This window comes from Rhipicephalus sanguineus, chromosome 1 (genome assembly GCF_013339695.2).
Source record: "Rhipicephalus sanguineus isolate Rsan-2018 chromosome 1, BIME_Rsan_1.4, whole genome shotgun sequence".
Lineage (NCBI taxonomy): Eukaryota > Metazoa > Arthropoda > Arachnida > Ixodida > Ixodidae > Rhipicephalus > Rhipicephalus sanguineus.
Window position 1 is genome coordinate 200244961 of NC_051176.1, and position 18958 is coordinate 200263918.

Genomic DNA, 18958 nt, shown 5'->3' on the forward strand with positions numbered 1-18958 from the left:
ACTGTTTTCACGAGAGGACTGCTGTTTTTGTCCAGTCGTAGCGGTTAAATGACGCTGAATGTGACGGCTTCGTGTGGGCTCTGGGCACAGATGTATTGCGATAGTAAATGCATGGACACTCCACGCGCATTTTTGCCGTCGCCGTGATGACATTGTCCCGCGCGTTCTATGTGCGAGTGAAAGCGTGCGAGGGCAACCGATGATCGCGGCTCAAGCGAAGAGGAATGGCGCCGGCCGTCTCCGTCGCGCGAAAAGCGCGTGGAGGGATCCCAGATGTGGGGCTGCGTGCTTTAACGCAGCCCCACATTCGGGATCCTAGTTCCGGCTGGAACTGCGTACTTCCATCAGCCGGGCGTGGTGGCCTGCGGCCGCACGTGCTGTATCTTTACAGGTGCCAGCAGACGGCTCACACTTTCGTATGCGTTGTGTACTCACCGCAAAGTTTGTGTTGAAGGAATAGACAGCACGAAGGTCGCTTCGCTCGCTTCACCGGCCGCATTTCCTTACGCAAGCATTTTATGAAGCTACGCCAGGTCGTATACTAAAGGAGTGAGCTGCTAGCCCTACTTCGTATAACATTCCAATTTTTTGATACACCACATTCACTGGTTCACTCATGTGGCGAAACTGTGCCTTTTTTGATAATAGCGCAGCTTCTTGAAAGACGGAAATATCAAAAAGTCACTCATTTGACTGTGGTACCTCTCACCTCTTTCCTCTTATTGTTATTTCTCGTACTTCTTGTTTTTGTTTGTTTGTTTGTTTGTTGCGTGTGTGTGTGTGTGTGTGTGTGTGCGTGCGTGCGTGCGTGCGTGTGTGCGTGCGTGCGTGCGTGCGTGCGTGTGTGTGTGTGTGTGTGTGTGTGTGTGTGTGTGTGTGTGTGTGTGTGTGTGTGTGTGTGTGTGTGTGTGTGTGTGTGTGTGTGTGTGTGTGTGTGTGTGTGTGTGTGTGTGTGTGTGTTGGAATTGCACGCATACCTGCTTACGCGTTCTTTGTGTTCTCCTATTTCAGTAGCGCTAGTGTGCGTATTCGCGAGCGTTGTGTTTGCAATGCGGCACACAGCAGAGATCTTATTTGCATCCGCCCAAGAACCATTATATTTCGTGGACTCCCAGGAACATGTGTGTTGTAAGTGCACCTTAGAAATGATGTAAGTGTGTTCTTTTAATGGTTGATTCTCCTTTCACCACTGTTGTGAGCTACAATTTCATAATAGAGAAGGGAGTAGGCGGCGCCCCCTAGAGACACTAACACCTTCTTAAGTACCGTTACACTTGAAAAAATTTAGGCAGATCCACGTATTGTGGGAATCGATCTCATGCGAAGCAATCAGCGAATAGCTGCCTATGCCGCAGTTTTTTTTTTCTTTTGCTTTAAGACCAGCGTTACAAGAATGATTGATGTCTTACTGTGAATTGAATGGTTGCCATATCGCAGGCTTACCAGCGACGCCGACTTCAGTGGCACCTAAAGGGTCTGATGTAAGATCGGTAATCAGGTTAGATCACATACGTCAGTTTCATGGAAACGAAGTGCACGCTACGGTTAGATGACCTGTGTATCCTAAGTAGAGGTCGTTGGCGTATTCCTCCGGGGTCGAGCAATGATTAACTATAGCTTGCTGAGTCATAGGAGTACACATGTAATGCTTATTGTTAAATTGTTATCCGCGCGTTTAGCGAACACTGCAGCTACAATTGACGTCGTCCCGACATGACGCCTAGGGTCTTTTTCCGAAGCAGTTTCAACCAGTGGTGTGGCTCTGTGGTAGGATACTTGACTGCCACGCAGAATACCTGGATTCGATTCCGGATGGAGCCGCGAGTTTTATTCTTCGCGTCTATCGGGACTTTCTGCGGCATGGGCTCCTTAACGCTATTGTACGAATATTCCCCAAGTCTATTCTCACCGTTGCTGGGTTGATATTGCCACAGGCGTTTCCTATTATCACTTTTGCTTTATTCGGTTTTCGCCCACAAAGACTGTCAGCAACGCTCAGCGCGAACCGCGCCTCATTGTTCGAGAAGCTTCCCGATCATTGTAGATCGTTTTTGTTAAGATTGCGCGCAAGACACGCACACTCGAGCTCATTCTAGAATTTGCGCGACAGCCAGCGATAACGCTGGAATATTCGACGGCACATGTTTAAATGCCGACGCGCTTCACCGCTTGTCAGTTGATCGACGGACGACGCCCTGTTCGCCGCTATCATTGTACCAGCGTGTATTGCTGTAGTTATAGTTCTCAGTTTCTCGGCCACAAGTTCGGCCAAATAAACAGTTTCATCTCGGACGTGCTGACTGTTGTCTTCGTCGACGTCACGACCACGTGACATCTGGTGGAGGTGCTGCTTCTTCCATGATCCGGACGCCCCCGCGAAGCGCTGACCGAAGCCCAAGCCGCGAGGAGGACGACGGCAAAGAAAACCCGGATCGTCGAGCAAGCCACAGGCAACAAGGTCTACCGCCAGAGCACGGGCCTCTACCTGAAAAGACCCGGCAAACAAAGATCCTGACCTCGACCACAGCGACGATGACAGACGCTGTGCCGCCCGCACCAATCCTTCTCCGGGCACCCAAGGAGCCGCCAACCTTCCGCGGATCGTCGTTCGAAGACCCGGAAAGCTGGCTCGAGACCTACGACCGAGTCGCCGTTTTTAATGCCTGGACCAGCGAAGACAAGCTCTATTTCGCTTTGGAAGACGCCGCTCGGACCTGGTTCGAGAACCAAGAGCGAAGCCTCACAACGTGGGATATCTTTCGCACCAGGTTCCTTGCGACATTCACGAGCGTCGTCAGGAAAGAGCGTGCTGAGGCTCTGCTCGAGACCCGCGTGCAGATGCCGAACGAAAACGTGGCGCTCTTCACGGAAGAGATGACAAGGCTGTTCCGTCATGCAGACCCTGTCATGCCCGAGTACAAGAAGGTCCACCTTCTTATGCGAGGAGTCAAACAGGAGCTCTTCGCCGGGCTGATGCGGAACCCCCCATCGACAGTTCAAGAATTCGTTTCGGAAGCAACGACCATAGAGAAGACGCTCGAGATGCGCACCCGGCAGTACAATCGCCGCGCATTTCAAGACAGCGCAGCTGTTCATGGCCTCGGCTCCGACGACTTCCGCGAAACGATCCGAGCCATCGTGCGAGAGGAGCTGCGAAAGCTTGCGCCGTTTGCACAGCCGGAAGTTACGTCGATTGCTGACGTTGTACGCGAGGAAATCACACAGTCACTGGGTGTTCCTCAGCCGACACCGCCGCAGCTGCAAGCCATGAGCTATGCTGCTGCAGCCCGACGCAACGCCCCCCCTCCTCGCCCACGTCAAGACGCCCCGCCACCCCAGCAGTTCCGCCGCCAGGCACCACCGCCGCCACCACCGACGCCACCACCGACATCATACCGCCCGCCAGCCGGCCAGCGATGCACGCCGAGGAAGACCGACGTCTGGCACGCCCCTGACAATCGCCCGCTCTGCTACCACTGCGGGGAGGCCGGCCACACGTACCGCCTCTGTCAGTACCGACAGATGGGGCTACGAGGATTCGCCGTCAACGCGCCGCGCCCGCAGCCAGGTGAACGGCCTCGCGACATCGACGACTATCTCACCGGAACACAGTGGCAAGAACGACGAGCTTCCCGCTCGCCGTCGCCGGGCCGCTACATGTCACCGCACCGCCGGCAGAACACTGGCCCAAGCCGGGGCCGGTCGCCTAGCCCGTATCCGGGAAACTAAGGGCAGCAACCGATGGAGGTGCGGTTGCTGTACGACGAAATGCCGAAGATCCTCCGCCGTCGACGACGACGCCGCGACGAAGTTCCGAGCCCCCGCCGCACGCCGAACGACGTCCTGAAGACGAAGCTTTGCGACCGGAAGCAGACCTGACGACGCAACGCGGAAGCAGCGGTGCAAACCGACGCAGCCGTGACCCGACGCCGCGACGTAACCGCAACGCAAGACGGCGGACTAGCGACCTCGACGTTCAGATCGACGGCCACAACGTCACCGCTCTCGTCGATACTGGAGCTGACTATTCCGTCATCAGTGGGCCGATCGCAGCAAAGTTGAAGAAAGTGAGGACTGCTTGGGAAGGCCCCGAGATCCGGACCGCTGGAGGCCATCTCATAACGCCGATTGGTGTCTGCACGGCGAGAGTCACCATCAACAACCGGACTTATCCTGCGAGCTTAGTAATCCTACAAAACTGCTCCAGGGATGTGATACTTGGAATGGACTTTCTAAGTGACCACGGCGCCGTCATCGACTTAAGAACCAAGTCGATAACCCTATCGTCGGAGACAGCGACACCGCCGGATACGAACCCATGCCAATATGCCCTGAACGTGCTCGAGGATCAAGTCACCATTCCACCTAGATCCAGCATCATAATTCCCGTCGGCACCGAAACGGCTGAATGCATCGAAGGTGTCATCGAGAGCGATCAGCGTTTGCTGCTACACCGCGACATTTGCGTCGCAAGAGGCATTGCTCGGCTGTATGAAGGGAAAAGAAGCGTGATGCTAACGAATTTCAGCCAAGAATACAGACACCTGAGCAGGGGCACGACGATTGCGTACATCGAAGAAATCTTGGCTGTCAGCGATGCGTTTGCCTTTTCAGATTCTGACGAAGCTACAACGACAACCGCAATGCCTGAGCCATCCTTCGACGTAAACCCAAGCCTTCCCGTCCGCCAACAACAACAGCTCCGATGCCTTCTGAAGAAATACAAGGACTGTTTTTCGTCGTCATCACGGGTCCGGCAAACGCCCCTTGCTAAACACCGTATCATAACGGAAGAAAATGCTCGACCACTCCGTCAGAGTCCCTACCGGGTTTCGACGCGAGAAAAGGACGCCGTTAAGAAGCAAGTCGACGAAATGCTACGCGACGACATCATCCAGCCGTCCAAGAGTCCGTGGGCGTCTCCCGTAGTGTTAGTGAGGAAGAAGGATGGAACCCTACGTTTCTGCGTCGATTATCGTCGCCTGAACAAAATCACGAAGAAGGACGTGTACCCTCTTCCACGGATAGACGACGCCCTGGATCGACTCCACAACGCGAAGTACTTTTCGTCGATGGATCTCAAGGCCGGCTACTGGCAAATCGAAGTCGACGAGAGAGACCGAGAAAAGACGGCCTTTATAACACCAGACGGCCTCTTCGAGTTCAAGGTCATGCCCTTCGGTCTTTGTTCGGCACCTGCGACATTTCAACGAGTTATGGACACAGTGCTGGCTGGCTTGAAGTGGCAGACGTGCCTCGTATACTTGGACGACGTCGTTGTGTTTGCCTCAAGCTTCGACGAACACCTCCGGCGCCTTGAAGCCGTACTTGAAGCAATCAAGACCTCCGGCCTCACCTTGAAGCCTGAAAAGTGCCGCTTCGCGTACGAGGAGCTCTTGTTTTTGGGTCACGTTATCAGCAGGGATGGTGTTCGCCCAGACCCGCGGAAAACAGCTGCCATCGCTGGCTTCCCGCCACCCACCAACACCAAAGCCGTGCGCCGTTTTCTAGGCTTGTGCGCCTACTACAGGCGCTTCGTCAAGGAATTTTCACGAATCACCGAGCCGCTAACTCACCTTACGAAGACCGACGTGCAATTCAAGTGGGAAACGGCGCAAATCGAAGCATTTGACGAACTGAAACGACGCCTTCAGATGCCTCCGATACTAGCGCATTTCGATGAATACGCCGATACAGAAATCGACACCGACGCAAGCAGCGTGGGACTCGGCGCCGTCCTTGTGCAGAAGACTGCCGGGCAGGAAAGGGTCATCAGTTATGCTAGCCGGTTGCTATCAAAGGCAGAAACGAACTATTCCACAACGGAAAAGGAGTGCCTAGCGATCATCTGGGCTACATCTAAGTTTCGCCCCTACCTCTACGGCAGGCCCTTCAAAGTTGTGAGCGACCACCACGCATTGTGTTGGCTAGCTAACTTGAAGGACCCTTCAGGTCGGCTCGCACGGTGGAGCCTACGACTTCAAGAATTCGACATTACCGTCGTTTACAAGTCCGGAAGAAAACATTCCGACGCTGACTGCCTGTCTCGCGCCCCCGTCGACCCAGCGCCGCAGGACGACAAGGAGGACGACTGCTTCTTAGGAACCATAAGTGCCGACGACTTCGCCGAACGACAGCGAGCGGACCCAGAACTCAGGGGCCTTGTGGAATACCTCGAGGGCAGGACCACCATTGTTCCGAAGGTATTCACGCGCGGACTGACGTCGTTTTTCTTGCGCAATGGTGTTCTCCTAAAGAAGAACTCCTCACCGCTTCGAGCCGATTGCCTTCTTGTGGTACCCTCGACATTGCGGCCAGAGATCCTCCAGGCTCTGCACGACGACCCGATGTCTGGACACCTGGGTGTTTCTCGCACGCTCGCAAGAATACAGGAAAAGTACTACTGGCCGCGCCTTGTCGCCGACGTAACTCGCTACGTCAAGACCTGCCTGGACTGTCAGCGACGCAAGACACTGCCCACTAGGCCAGCCGGACTTCTGCAGCCTATCGAGCCGCCACGGCGGCCGTTCCAGCAAATCGGGATGGACTTACTGGGGCCGTTCCCGACGTCCAATACCGGAAACAAGTGGATCGTCGTGGCAACTGACTACCTCACCCGCTACGCCGAGACAAAGGCCTTGCCCAAAGGCAGTGCCGCCGAGGTAGCCAAGTTCTTCGTGGAGCACATCGTTTTGCGTCATGGCGCCCCAGAGGTTCTCATCACCGACAGAGGTACGGCGTTTACGGCTGTCCTAACTCAAGCGATCTTGGAATACAGCCACACAAGCCACCGCCGGACCACCGCGTACCACCCACAGACCAACGGCCTGACCGAGCGTCTCAATAAGACCATCGCCGACATGCTGGCTATGTACGTCGACGTCGAACACAAGACGTGGGACGCCATCCTTCCATATGTGACGTTCGCGTACAACACGGCCGTACAAGAAACGACGCAGATGACTCCATACAAGTTGGTCTACGGACGGAGCCCGGCAACAACGCTCGACGCCATGTTACCAAACGTGACCGACGAGGAAAATATCGACGTGACCACCTACCTACAGCGCGCCGAAGAAGCACGGCAGCTGGCCCGCCTGCGAATCAAAAGCCAGCAGCACACCGACAGCCGTCGCTACAATCTTCGACGACGCTTCATCGAGTACCAGCCCGGCGACCGTGTCTGGGTCTGGACGCCAATACGACGACGCGGACTGAGCGAGAAGCTTCTTCGCCGATACTTCGGACCGTACAGGGTACTTCGGCGCCTGGGCGCACTCGACTACGATGTTGTCCCTGACGGCATTACGAACTCTCAGCGGCGCCGTGCACGACCTGAAGTCGTCCATGTCGTGCGCCTCAAACCATATTACGCGCGTTAGCGAATCTGAGGACTGTCATTTTGCTTTATTATTGTACTTTCTTGCTTGTGCTTATTGTTTATTGTACTTTGTTGCTTTATTCTTGTTATTTACTGTGGCATGCATTGGCCTGTTCTGTTTTAAGCATCGGGACGATGCTTTTTCAGAGGAGGGCATTGCCACGGGCGTTTCCTATTATCACTTTTGCTTTATTCGGTTTTCGCCCACAAAGACTGTCAGCAACGCTCAGCGCGAACCGCGCCTCATTGTTCGAGAAGCTTCCCGATCATTGTAGATCGTTTTTGTTAAGATTGCGCGCAAGACACGCACACTCGAGCTCATTCTAGAATTTGCGCGACAGCCAGCGATAACGCTGGAATATTCGACGGCACATGTTTAAATGCCGACGCGCTTCACCGCTTGTCAGTTGATCGACGGACGACGCCCTGGTCGCCGCTATCATTGTACAGCGTGTATTGCTGTAGTTATAGTTCTCAGTTTCTCGGCCACAAGTTCGGCCAAATAAACAGTTTCATCTCGGACGTGCTGACTGTTGTCTTCGTCGACGTCATGACCACGTGACAATATATGCACTGTGAACCTCGTGTGGCGCATACCCGCATTCCAAGGACCGTGTTAGGCGGGTATGTGTCACCTGTGACTGAAAGAAAGGATATCATAACGTACACGACAAGCATACCATGATATTCATGTCACGATCTGTTAATTGTGTTCGTCATACACACATGTCCTCCTGTACTAATTTTGGTTTACTCAAAGTTAAGGAGACGATCAGGAGAGCGTCCAGACGTAGGCGGATAGATAGATAGATAGATAGATAGATAGATAGATAGATAGATAGATAGATAGATAGATAGATAGATAGATAGATAGATAGATAGATAGATAGATAGATAGATAGATAGATAGATAGATAGATAGATAGATAGATAGATAGATAGATAGATAGATAGATAGATAGATAGATAGATAGATAGATAGATAGATAGATAGATAGATAGATAGATAGATAGAAATACCGGCCATGTTACAGGTCATAGATACAAATACAGGTCATGTTGCGGAGACTCGGTGATGTTTGAATATGATGGCTCTACAGAAAGTTTTATAACGCACTGACCAAAGAGCTGATTAGGTAGAGAACAATCGGCGATGTAAACCTCGCAACAAAATAAAAAAATAACAGAGGACGCAGAAGTAATGCTCTCTGTGCCAGATAATTGCTGAAGAAGGTAACAGTATGGTACGGAGCGAGTTCGGGGCCACAGGTAAAGAGGTCCCCTTATATGCATTAATTGATATTGTTACTTCTGTATAAGCAATGTCTCACGATGCCGGCTCTATGCGTGGGTTCATAGTAGCTCACACTGTGGTAGGTGAACAAACATAACACCCCGCGGTTATTATCTGCTATGCCACACCTGCACGTGGCATGCCTGCCTCCTTCAGAGTAGTCTATAGGCGCGGTGCACAGCACAGACTACGGGTCAAAATATTTAAAAGCACAACAGACGCACTGCTCTGTCGTATGTGCTCCGCAAGGTGTGTGACCGGGCTCGTTGGTATTCCACAGTGACGTGAACAGCGCGTGTAATACACAAGGAGGAAGAACCGACGAGGAACCGTCCCTTGCCTATCCCATGTCTTGTCGCCTGGTCTTTTAGTAATGATAAGCCAACTAACCTAGCTTAAAACTCTATAGCGGCCTTGAGATCCAGGCTTTGTAAGCACTTTATTGCATCCATCCTCGCGTTCTTCTATAGGCAAGTGCTAAACTGGTGAAGTTGGCGACAAAGCTCTCCGCCCCTGTCATACAGAGGTAATGAATATTAAAGTAAATTAAAAGTCTTGAACGACTAACAACAAGCACGTCAGCCGAACTGTACGCGATAAAGGAAGCCATTCTTTACATCCAGCGGCAACCTCCTGGACGATGGGTCATTTTAACAGATTCGAAAGCAGCCCTACAGAGCATGAGCAACATCAACGCCACTCGTCAACAACATCCGGTGACCCGAGACATTGGTTACATCCACCACATGGCCACTGTGTCTGGTCACACTGTCATGTTCCAGTGGATTCCCGGACACTGCGGCATATACGGAAATGAAAAAGCGGATCTAGCTGCACGTAGAGGTATATGCTTAAGGAAAATTCGACGGACACACTTCACTAAGTCAGATGCATCAGCAATGGCAAAGAAGAACGCCCACCGAGAGAGGGATCAGTTATGGAATCTTTCGCCTCAAGACCTCTTTCTCCGCTCCATAGACCCTGACTTAAAAACAAGACTTCCGCATCACCTTCCTCGTCACCTTGAGACACTCTATCATCGTCTTCGCCTCAACGCAGCATTCACCAATAGCTACATGTGCCGCCTTGGTTTGACCACTGACCCATACTGTGACAACTGTGGTGCTCTAGAAACAATAGAACATATTTTATTAGATTGCCAGGCATACAGAGAAGAAAGAACTTGTCTCGAAAGTAGTATATGCTCAACTTCCCAAGCACCGCTAGATCTCAGGAATATACTCGGACCTACGTCTTCTCCTTCTCAGCAACGTAAAATTTTAAAATTTCTGTTCCGATTCCTCGAGGACATTCACCGAATTGATAAACTGTAAATTAACTTACATCAGCATCATTACGTTGTGACATGTACATACCACGATCATATTATCTTCTTTTTTTTTCTCCTTCTCCTTTTCTGCCCTCCTCCTCCTAGGGCCTTTCTGTCCTCACTCCCCTCCCCTATACAGAGTAGCATGTAGGCGCCTTTAGGTACGCCGGCAGAATTCTCTGTTTGTCATTAAAGAGCTTTCTCTCTCTCTCTAAAAGTAACGAGGAAGATGCGCGTCAAAACTATACAGTTGAAAAAGCCTATAATTTCTACTGGCCACCAACGCCATATCAGGCCTATTTAATGTACCACGGTTGCATTAAGTACCATGCGCTCACTAACATTGCTTGCGAGGAAAGCAGAACGAGAGCTGCCGTGTAGTACATTAGTAGGCTTTCTTGTCGGGGATTCTGTGCAGATGGGCCGCTTCTCCTGGCTTGGTTTGGTTTGGTCTGGTCTGGTTTTTTTTGTGTTTGGCCGCATTTTCGATGGAGGCGAAATGTTAGAGGCCCGCGTGCTTATTTTTAGGTGCACATTAAATGAGTACTGACACGAAATTTACATATTTATGGGTTGTTCCACTAAATAAAAACAATTGTGCCGAGAACCCTAAAAAGAGTACTGTGGTAAAAAAAAACAACTTCGGTTTCGATATCAAGGGGGCGGCTTCTCAGTGACGTGTCATTGCAGTGTGACGTCACGGGGAGACAGCAACTGGCGACGTAATAGCGACAGATCTGTCATCTGCTCGTGGTGCACGTAAACAACGGTCAGTGATTCATTCTGAAAAGACAGGGCGTGCAAACACGGACACAAGAAAGAAGTCAGGACACCACAAACGCCGACTAACAACAGAAGAGACCGGCATAGAAATGAAGAAACGCGCCTGATGATTGAAGCATGGCATATCGAGAATAGTGGTAGCGCATGCGTGAGCCAACCGTCGATTAACTTGCATAAAGATGAAATCAAATGCCTTAACAGTTATCTTTCACGTAGACCGCCACGCGTGCCGGATTGATAGGTTCGCATGTTGCATGGGCATGCGCAGATAAGTTTTCGTGCCTTCTTTCTTTTCAGCCGTTGTGCGTCTCTTCAGTTGTTTAGTCGGCGTTTGTGGTGTCCTGACTTCTTTCTTGTGTCCGTGTTTGCACGCCCTGTCTTTTCAGAATGAATACTTACCAACTAGCTCAGCTCTCTGTTATTCTAAGGTCAGTGATTGTCGTTCAGCGACCCCGACAGAGATTTCTGCGATTTAGGCTGCATGCAGGACGTGGAATTCGCAAACTCACTGGAACTGTGTTGGCTCGTCGGGATAATGTCCATTGCGGTGGGGCTGGCTTGCAGATGCTAAGCGACGAAGACTTTAAAATCAAAGTAAAATACTTCATTCGGTGTTGTCTGACTCCGGCGTGTGGAGACCGTTAACACTGCACACCAAGGAAACGTAATATGTCCCTTTTGCGACGTCTCAAGATCGTGTCAGCACTCCTTTAAGGAACCCCAGGCGGTCTAAATTTCCGGAGCCCTTCATTACGGCGTCTCTCATAATCATATCGGGCTTTTGGGACGTTAGACCCCGACACTTACTTACTTCTTTTGTTTGTATTTATTTTTGTAGACCGTTTGTTTGTTTGTTTGTTTGTTTGTTTGTTTGTTTGTTTGTTTGTTTGTTTGTTTGTTTGTTTGATAGTTCGTTTATTTTGTTTGTTACATACGTATGAGCATGGAAATATGTATGGGTATCACAGGGCAGGATCTTCATGCGGAAAGCAGACAGGACAGCTGTTTTAAATGTAACTTCTGAGGCGGATCTGGCTAAAGTAGTCTAGCTTAATAGTAGACTTATATTTCTGCTGTGAGCAATGGCAATGTATTCCAGCGTTTCTGAATTGAACTCGTATGTAAGTGGCTGTCATAGGCAGCCCTTGACATTCCTTCACATTAATATGCAGTCAGCTCGTTCGAAAGAAGGAAACCTTCTTTTGTTTCTTGATGAGTTCAATTTCTTATTTTCCGTTATTATGATGACTGAAGCTTGGTACCGTAGTGAAACAGACGTGTTTAGTATTGACGGATATAATGTTGTGTACCAAAATGTAAAATCGAGAATTGGTGGTGGTGTATGCTTGTATGTCAAAGCTGAAATAACGTATGAGTATCGTGAAGATCTGTCTCTGTGCACCGATGACCTTGAGGCGTTAACCTTACAGTATCACAACTACATTTTTGTTGCAATTTACAGGCCACCAAGTGGCAATTTCGATTCATTTATTAAATATTTAGAAAACCTATTTTCCGTTGTAAACCAATTTAATTACACACTAGTGCTGGGAGGTGATCTTAACATAGATATGTTGAGCGACACACATAAACAGATGAGACTTTCAGACCTTCTTGCTTCCTTTTTCTTAACAAACGTAATTACCATTCCAACACGTATTACTGATACCACTTCTACTCTATTAGACTTGTTTCTCACAAGTAGTACAAACAGTACGTTACAGGCAGGCGTCCTGCGTGCCCCAATAAGTGATCATTTGCCCATATATATCAAGTCATAGAAAACATAACCAGTGTAAGGAGTCAAATCCTTCCTGCCGTTCACTTTCAACAAATTAATCCGCGAACGCTATCTTCTTTTACAGAGGAAATTAGAACTCTAAATTGGAACAACGTTCCATCTAGTTCTTCTGCTGATCATGCTTATGATTGTTTTATTGATACTCTATGTTCTGTGTATAAAAAACATTTTACTTACTAAGCTTTAGAGACCAAAACGGGCGCGCAAACCTTGGATTTCTTCCGCAATACTCAATATGATAAAAGAAAAAAATAGGTTGTATCAAGAGTTTCTGATAAAGCGAGACCCGGATAAATTTAAAGCTTTTAAGGTATACAGAAATAAACTCACTAAACTACAAAAACAAGCTAAACGCGATTATCACTTCAAGATGTTTGACGGTGTCACTGATTCTAAGCAATTATGGAACAAACTTAATGCTACTATATCTACCAAACAAGTGACTAATGATATTAGTGAGCTGGTGATCAAAAATAAAATATACAAGGGCGCAGTACTAGCAAACAAATTTAACGAGTACTTTACCTCACTAGTTGACAGTATTCATAATTGTGATTCATCAGGTTATTTGCCTCCTGCTTTAAATGATTCTGTGCATGCTAATCCTATAGACGCGCAAGAGGTAATCAGCGTTTTTCAACATTTCAAATTGAGTAAAAGCGAGGACATAGATGGCTTTAAATTAGAACCTATATTATACATTTTAGATCTCATATGCGCCTGCTTAGTACATATTTATAATCTCGTGTTCACCACTGGGCTGTTTCCTCAGAGAATGAAAAACGCTAAAGTAACGGCTATATATAAGGGTGGAAACAAAAGCAATTTAGGAAACTACAGACCAATTTCGATTTTGCCAGTTTTCTCTAAGGGGTGTGAAAAACTTATTTTCAATCGGTTATCTAATTTCTTTAATAAACACAACATTATTACGCCGTCACAGTTCGGTTTTCGGTCAGGCCTCTCAACCGAAAGTGCCTTACTATACCAAAAGGAATTGATTCTAAGAAATATAGAAGCAAAAAAACTTACCTTAGGAATATTTCTAGATTTCTCGAAAAGCATTCGATAGAATAAACCATGATATTATGCTAGAAAAACTTGACTGTTATGGAGTTCGCGGTACCGTTTTAGCTTTAATAAGAAGCTACTTATCTAATAGGAAACAATGTGTATCAATCAATCGAGAGCTATCATCATCCATGAACGTTAAGAATGGTGTACCTCAAGGTAGCATTCTGGGACCCCTATTATTTAATATTTTTATCAACGATACTGTACGTATTGACAGCTCTGTAGAATATGTAATCTACGCGGACGATACCAGTATATTTTTTTCTGGGGAAACGGCTGATGACCTCATTGTTTCTGCTAATGAAATACTAAATAAAATATATGCCTGGACTGTGGCAAATTCTCTACACATTAATTGTTCTAAAAGCAAGGCTGTACTGTTCCGTGCGAAAGCCAGGTCATTTGAAACGTCTCACAAACTAATACTTAATAACGTTGAAATTAAACTTTGTCAAACAGTTAAAACTCTTGGTGTCCATTTTCACGAACACATGGCATGGAATTACCATGCCGAACACATTAGTCACAAACTTTGTAAAGTTAGAGCTGTGTTGCGTCGATGCCAGAAGATACTACCTGGGAAACAAAAAATATTAGTGTACAATGCTCTTTTTTCTTCACATTTACACTACTGTCATCTGGTCTGGTCTAGAGGCTCTAAAGCATCTTTAAAGAACCAGGTCGTGTTACAAAAAAATGCCTTGCGGTGCATTGAAGGTGTATCCTATAACGCACACACTGCTTCAATATTTGCAAAATATAGAATTTTAAGAATTATCTGTTATTACGAATACCAGCTTCTGTCAGCTTTTAAATCAGAAATACGCAGAGGAAGTATCTTTTTACGCCCCTTGGCCACCTTGCAACCAAATCCTGCCAGTCTTGTTACTCGGTATACGGAGACTTGGCATGTACCTTGTCCTCGCACAAACTATGGATTTGAAACACTACGTTACCGCCTTCCAAGTTTGATGAACAAATGGAAACTAACAATTGATAATCTGCGTATATTGTCTAAAACTGAAATGTTAAATCGGATGTGCTGATTGTGTTGTAAATGAATGTTGGCTGACTTCTGTAATGGTTATTCAGTTTTATTCTTTCATACATTGCTTTGTTATGAATATTTTTGTATGTATTTTAGAGTTGTCATTCCGTTGTTTGCTGTCATGGGCCACATGCGTGTTTCTTTTTGTATTGTCACTTTCCGCTGCCTGTAATTTTTGTATATTTGTAGTTTAGATTTTTTTCTGGGTGAAGGGGCCAGTCAAGCTGTGAAATGCAGCTTTTTTTCCCTTCGCACCAAACCACGTATACAGTGTATTTTCGTGTACTTGTCACGTGGTTGAATAAACTCAAACTGAAACTCAATAATGCGGAAAATGGGTAGTCAGAATTTCTCAACTGTATATCGCGACAGCCGGTTCTAATGTAGCCTACCTTCCCATCCAGTGAAGTTATTAACAATAACAACAAAGTATTACACGACAACCATCCTCATGATATTGGTCGCTGTCATCTCCCTCTAAAGCAGTGAGCTAGGGCAGCAAGATAAAATACATACTGGTATATCTCACGACGGTATTGTAGCACTATAGCGCTATACGGTATGCAAAAGGCGCCTTAACTTTCCTCGACAGCACTACAGAATTCCTAATTAATTGAATAATTAATTAATTTCAGCAACAGCGCGCTTCTTCGCGTCTTCGGACTTCCAAATCAAGCTTTAAACGATCCATAAAGGAAGAGGAGGACATTTTGAGGGTCGGTATTTAACCTTGGGAGATTTGCTAGCAGTTCTTCCGTCCGGGTGCATCCTTTAGTGCGAGCTTTGAAAAGGCAAAATATGTAAGCAAGTTGCTGAGGGCACCGTTATTTAGAAAACCGACATGGAATTCAAGTGCAGTTTTTCAGGTAAAGATTACGGGCAATATTCCTAAGCTTTTCGTTCGCAAGTGCTGTTTGCCACTCGCAGACCAATAGTATTCAATCGTCACTTAGACAACGCGGCAATGCTCTTTGATCCCGTTCGGGCACTCTCATTTTTTTTAAACAATCAGTACATAAGCTCAGTGGACTGCGATGACAGACCCCTTTCTGAACGGACCATATCAGCATGCCTACCTCTCGAGCAGTCGAAGAAGAGGCTGACAGAGACGTAGATAACTCATATAATCGGCTTTGATACTGACTGGTGTTTTCTCATCGGCGTTTGTTATCGTGTTTATGTACGCGGCCTCTGGACATTTCCTTCTTTATGCTATTCTTCCTTTGCCCAATCAAAAGTAATCAGAGAGTCCAGAGGCCGCGGCCCTGCAGACAGTACGCCGCACGCCTCCTTGCCATTCCCCCTGCGAGCACTCAAAGCACAGCGCAAAGAGCGTAAAGCGTTGCTGAAGAAATGGGATGTTCTGGACATCACCATGCCAACAGCTCCCGCTCAACGCGAAATGAGCTCAGTATATCGTCGTCCTCGAACTCACTCTCTCCCCGCACCGCACATACAACACCCCAGTTAAAGGAGATTTTTCCTCTATGCATGCAACCACTGCGGGCGTTTCCTCGACAATATGCATGCCACGAGGGTTCGTGAGCAAGTTCAACCCACAATTCACTCTATTAACACTGACACCTCTCGTAAGAATTAAGGTATGCTGGAAAGCGTGCAACCATTCTACTTTTCCAGTAGCGGCAGAAAGTTGGAGAATAACAAGGAAACTTGAGAAGTTAACTCGTGGAACTTCTCGAGAAACTCCAGAAGTTCCACGCAGCGTGAGATGCAGAAAATGATAGGTGCAGCATTAAGAGATAGGAAGAGAGCTGAGTGGATCACAGAACAAACAGGGGTAACCTATGTCCTTGACGTGAAAAAAAAATTTTTTTTTAACCTTGGCAGGTGGTGTAATACTTAGGACAGACAACCGATGGTCAGTGAGAGTGACGGCATGGATACCGAGGGATGGAAAACGCAGCCGAGGAGCGCAACGTTAAGAGGGTGGATGAAATTAAGAAGTTCGCAGGAATAAAATGAAATCAGCCCGCGTAGAGCAGGGTAAATTGGAGGTCATTGGGAAAGGACTTGTTAAGCAGTGAATATAAAACAGGCTGATAATGATGATGAAATAGCACCAGGACAAACGTAATGGCCATTGCCAAGACTGGGTCCGTACAAGGATTTTGACGGTCAGGACTCTACAGACGTAAATCATGTTACCAGCCGTTAGATCGTCGACACACCCTGACCACGGGACTAATTAACGAAGCAGTTTGTTGTAGTGATTTTTTTTATTTATCAGCTGCCTTCGCAAATGGTATACGCCAAACATCAGGATTGGCTGAAAATTTCTCTTCCGTACAATTCTAGGGTAAGACAAGTTTACGAATAGGAGTCCAGGTCATCGCCGCCAGCCCCATCATGTTAGAGAAGGGCGTAAAGAAGTCACTCTCGTCCAACGTTCCCACATGATCATATCGTTCGTTATGACCCTCCTACACACCGACTCTCTAGAAACGTAGCCTTGAAGCGAGGGCCTTAGTAAAAGTTTTTGCTCACTGCTGAGGTTTTTTAAGAGAGACGAACTTGGAATGTCGCGTACCACTCAAGAGTGACGGACGGTGACTGACTGTGTATGTGCTGTGTTATGTACTGTCTTTCTCTTTTTTCTTTCCTCTCCGTCTTTAAATATCCCCCACCCTGTTCCCGTGTGTAGGGTAGCAAACCGGTTTTCCTAAACGGTTAACCTCCCTGCCTTTCCTTCTCTAATATTTCTTCTCTCTCTTCTTCTCCCTCTTCTTTATACCTCCTTTGCGTAATGCAAGACCGTAATGCAGGAGCGTAACGTGCGTAATGCAGGACCGTAACGCACAGCCACGCCTCTGCTTGGAGCTGCACTGAAAGTAACTTTGATGCTTCCCAAAAATACGCGTCCTGTATATAGGTGTCACAGTACGAGATGTAATATGGCAGTAATATTGCGTGGTACAAGCGTACATTGCCATCGGGCGTCACACCACGTCAATATCATAACGACTTGGTGGTTTAAAGACAGCCACCCATTACAAAAGGCACACACATTACTCTGCGTATTCCCTTAAGACCACGTAGTGGGTGCATCGCAGCCTCGAAAAAGGTTCTCGCGCATAATTGCTCCTGGTTTAAAGCATGCTACCCATTACATAAGGCACACACCTCATTGCGCGCATTCTGTTAAACACTCGTAGTCTTCGAAGTGCGCACTAGGGGCAGGATATTGCTATCGCGTTCAAATCTTAAAGGCGAAGCTTGAGCGTCCCGCAATTTTTCTATTGCGATTAGGCGCATCACACTCCCGGTTTAAAAGTCGGTCGCCCTAATTTGCATACTTACTGGTCTAATTGTTATCTCACCTCGTTTTCAAATTTTGCATTTGTGGCAACAGCTATACTAAAGAAGTTGTTTAGTTGTCTCACCTTTTCTATATTTAAATGAATTTCTAACGCATTTCAATTAAAAATTCGCGAGTTAAATATTGTCTCCTCAAATATTTATTTAGTTATTTGCTCTATATTGCTAACTTTCAAAAAGTAGTTACACATGCCGTTATGACACTTACGCTGCCTTCACGTACCTTCAAGTAGTCTTGGTGGTATAGCATGAACAGTGTCGTTGTAAGTACCGTGGTAGGCAAAGAGTGAGCATGAGCTCGTTGGTCTCAGGCTCAAGCTTTTCCTCACAGACGGTCATGTTAGATTCAAGCGATATCATCTGTCATTTGCTGAATTAAGTTTATCGCATTACAGCGGGATACAATAGGCCGTGTTCCGATTTAAGAAAAAAAAAACACGGATAGGGAGCGATAATTGAGCAAGCAGCCAAACAGAGACAGGGTGAGCCATATCCAACTCGTTTCTAGCCTTCTCCGTTCATTCGATGCTCCAGGCTGAACAGCCTGACCCTGGTGACTCGTTTCCGGTAACGAAAAGATGGAGCGAACGCACTCACGGTCCGTTGTCACACCCAGGTGGTCCGTATGTGTGAGGGCTTCCGTTACAAGGTGGGGACAGCAGCCAAGATTTTCCGATCCACGAGCGAATGCCAACGAAGACGTGTCTGCGTGGGCTCTTATATAGTGACCGCACGGCTCTTTCCGTGCACCGTTACGGCGCTGACGCAAGCAATTTGCGGCTCTGGCTTCTCATTTAGGCGAGAGGCCACACCGCTTCTTGTGGACATAGGAAAAGAGGCAAAGCAACTGCTTGCCCTATGCGTTCATGTTTAAATCGCGCTAGAGCGTAAATAATCTCTTTTAAAAAATA

At 47.6% G+C, this 18958-nt stretch overlaps 1 protein-coding gene across 1 annotated transcript in view; it reads right to left on the bottom strand.

Moving 5' to 3' along the window:
* LOC119405274 (MAPK-interacting and spindle-stabilizing protein-like) overlaps positions 1 to 18739 on the bottom strand; it is a 39070-nt gene extending 20331 nt beyond the window's left edge. Inside the window, exon 1 of the mRNA XM_037672090.2 lies at positions 18645 to 18739. The gene's annotated coding sequence lies outside the window, so the exon portion shown is untranslated. The remainder of the gene's footprint in view (positions 1 to 18644) is intronic.
* Between the last annotated feature and the right edge of the window lie 219 nt (positions 18740 to 18958).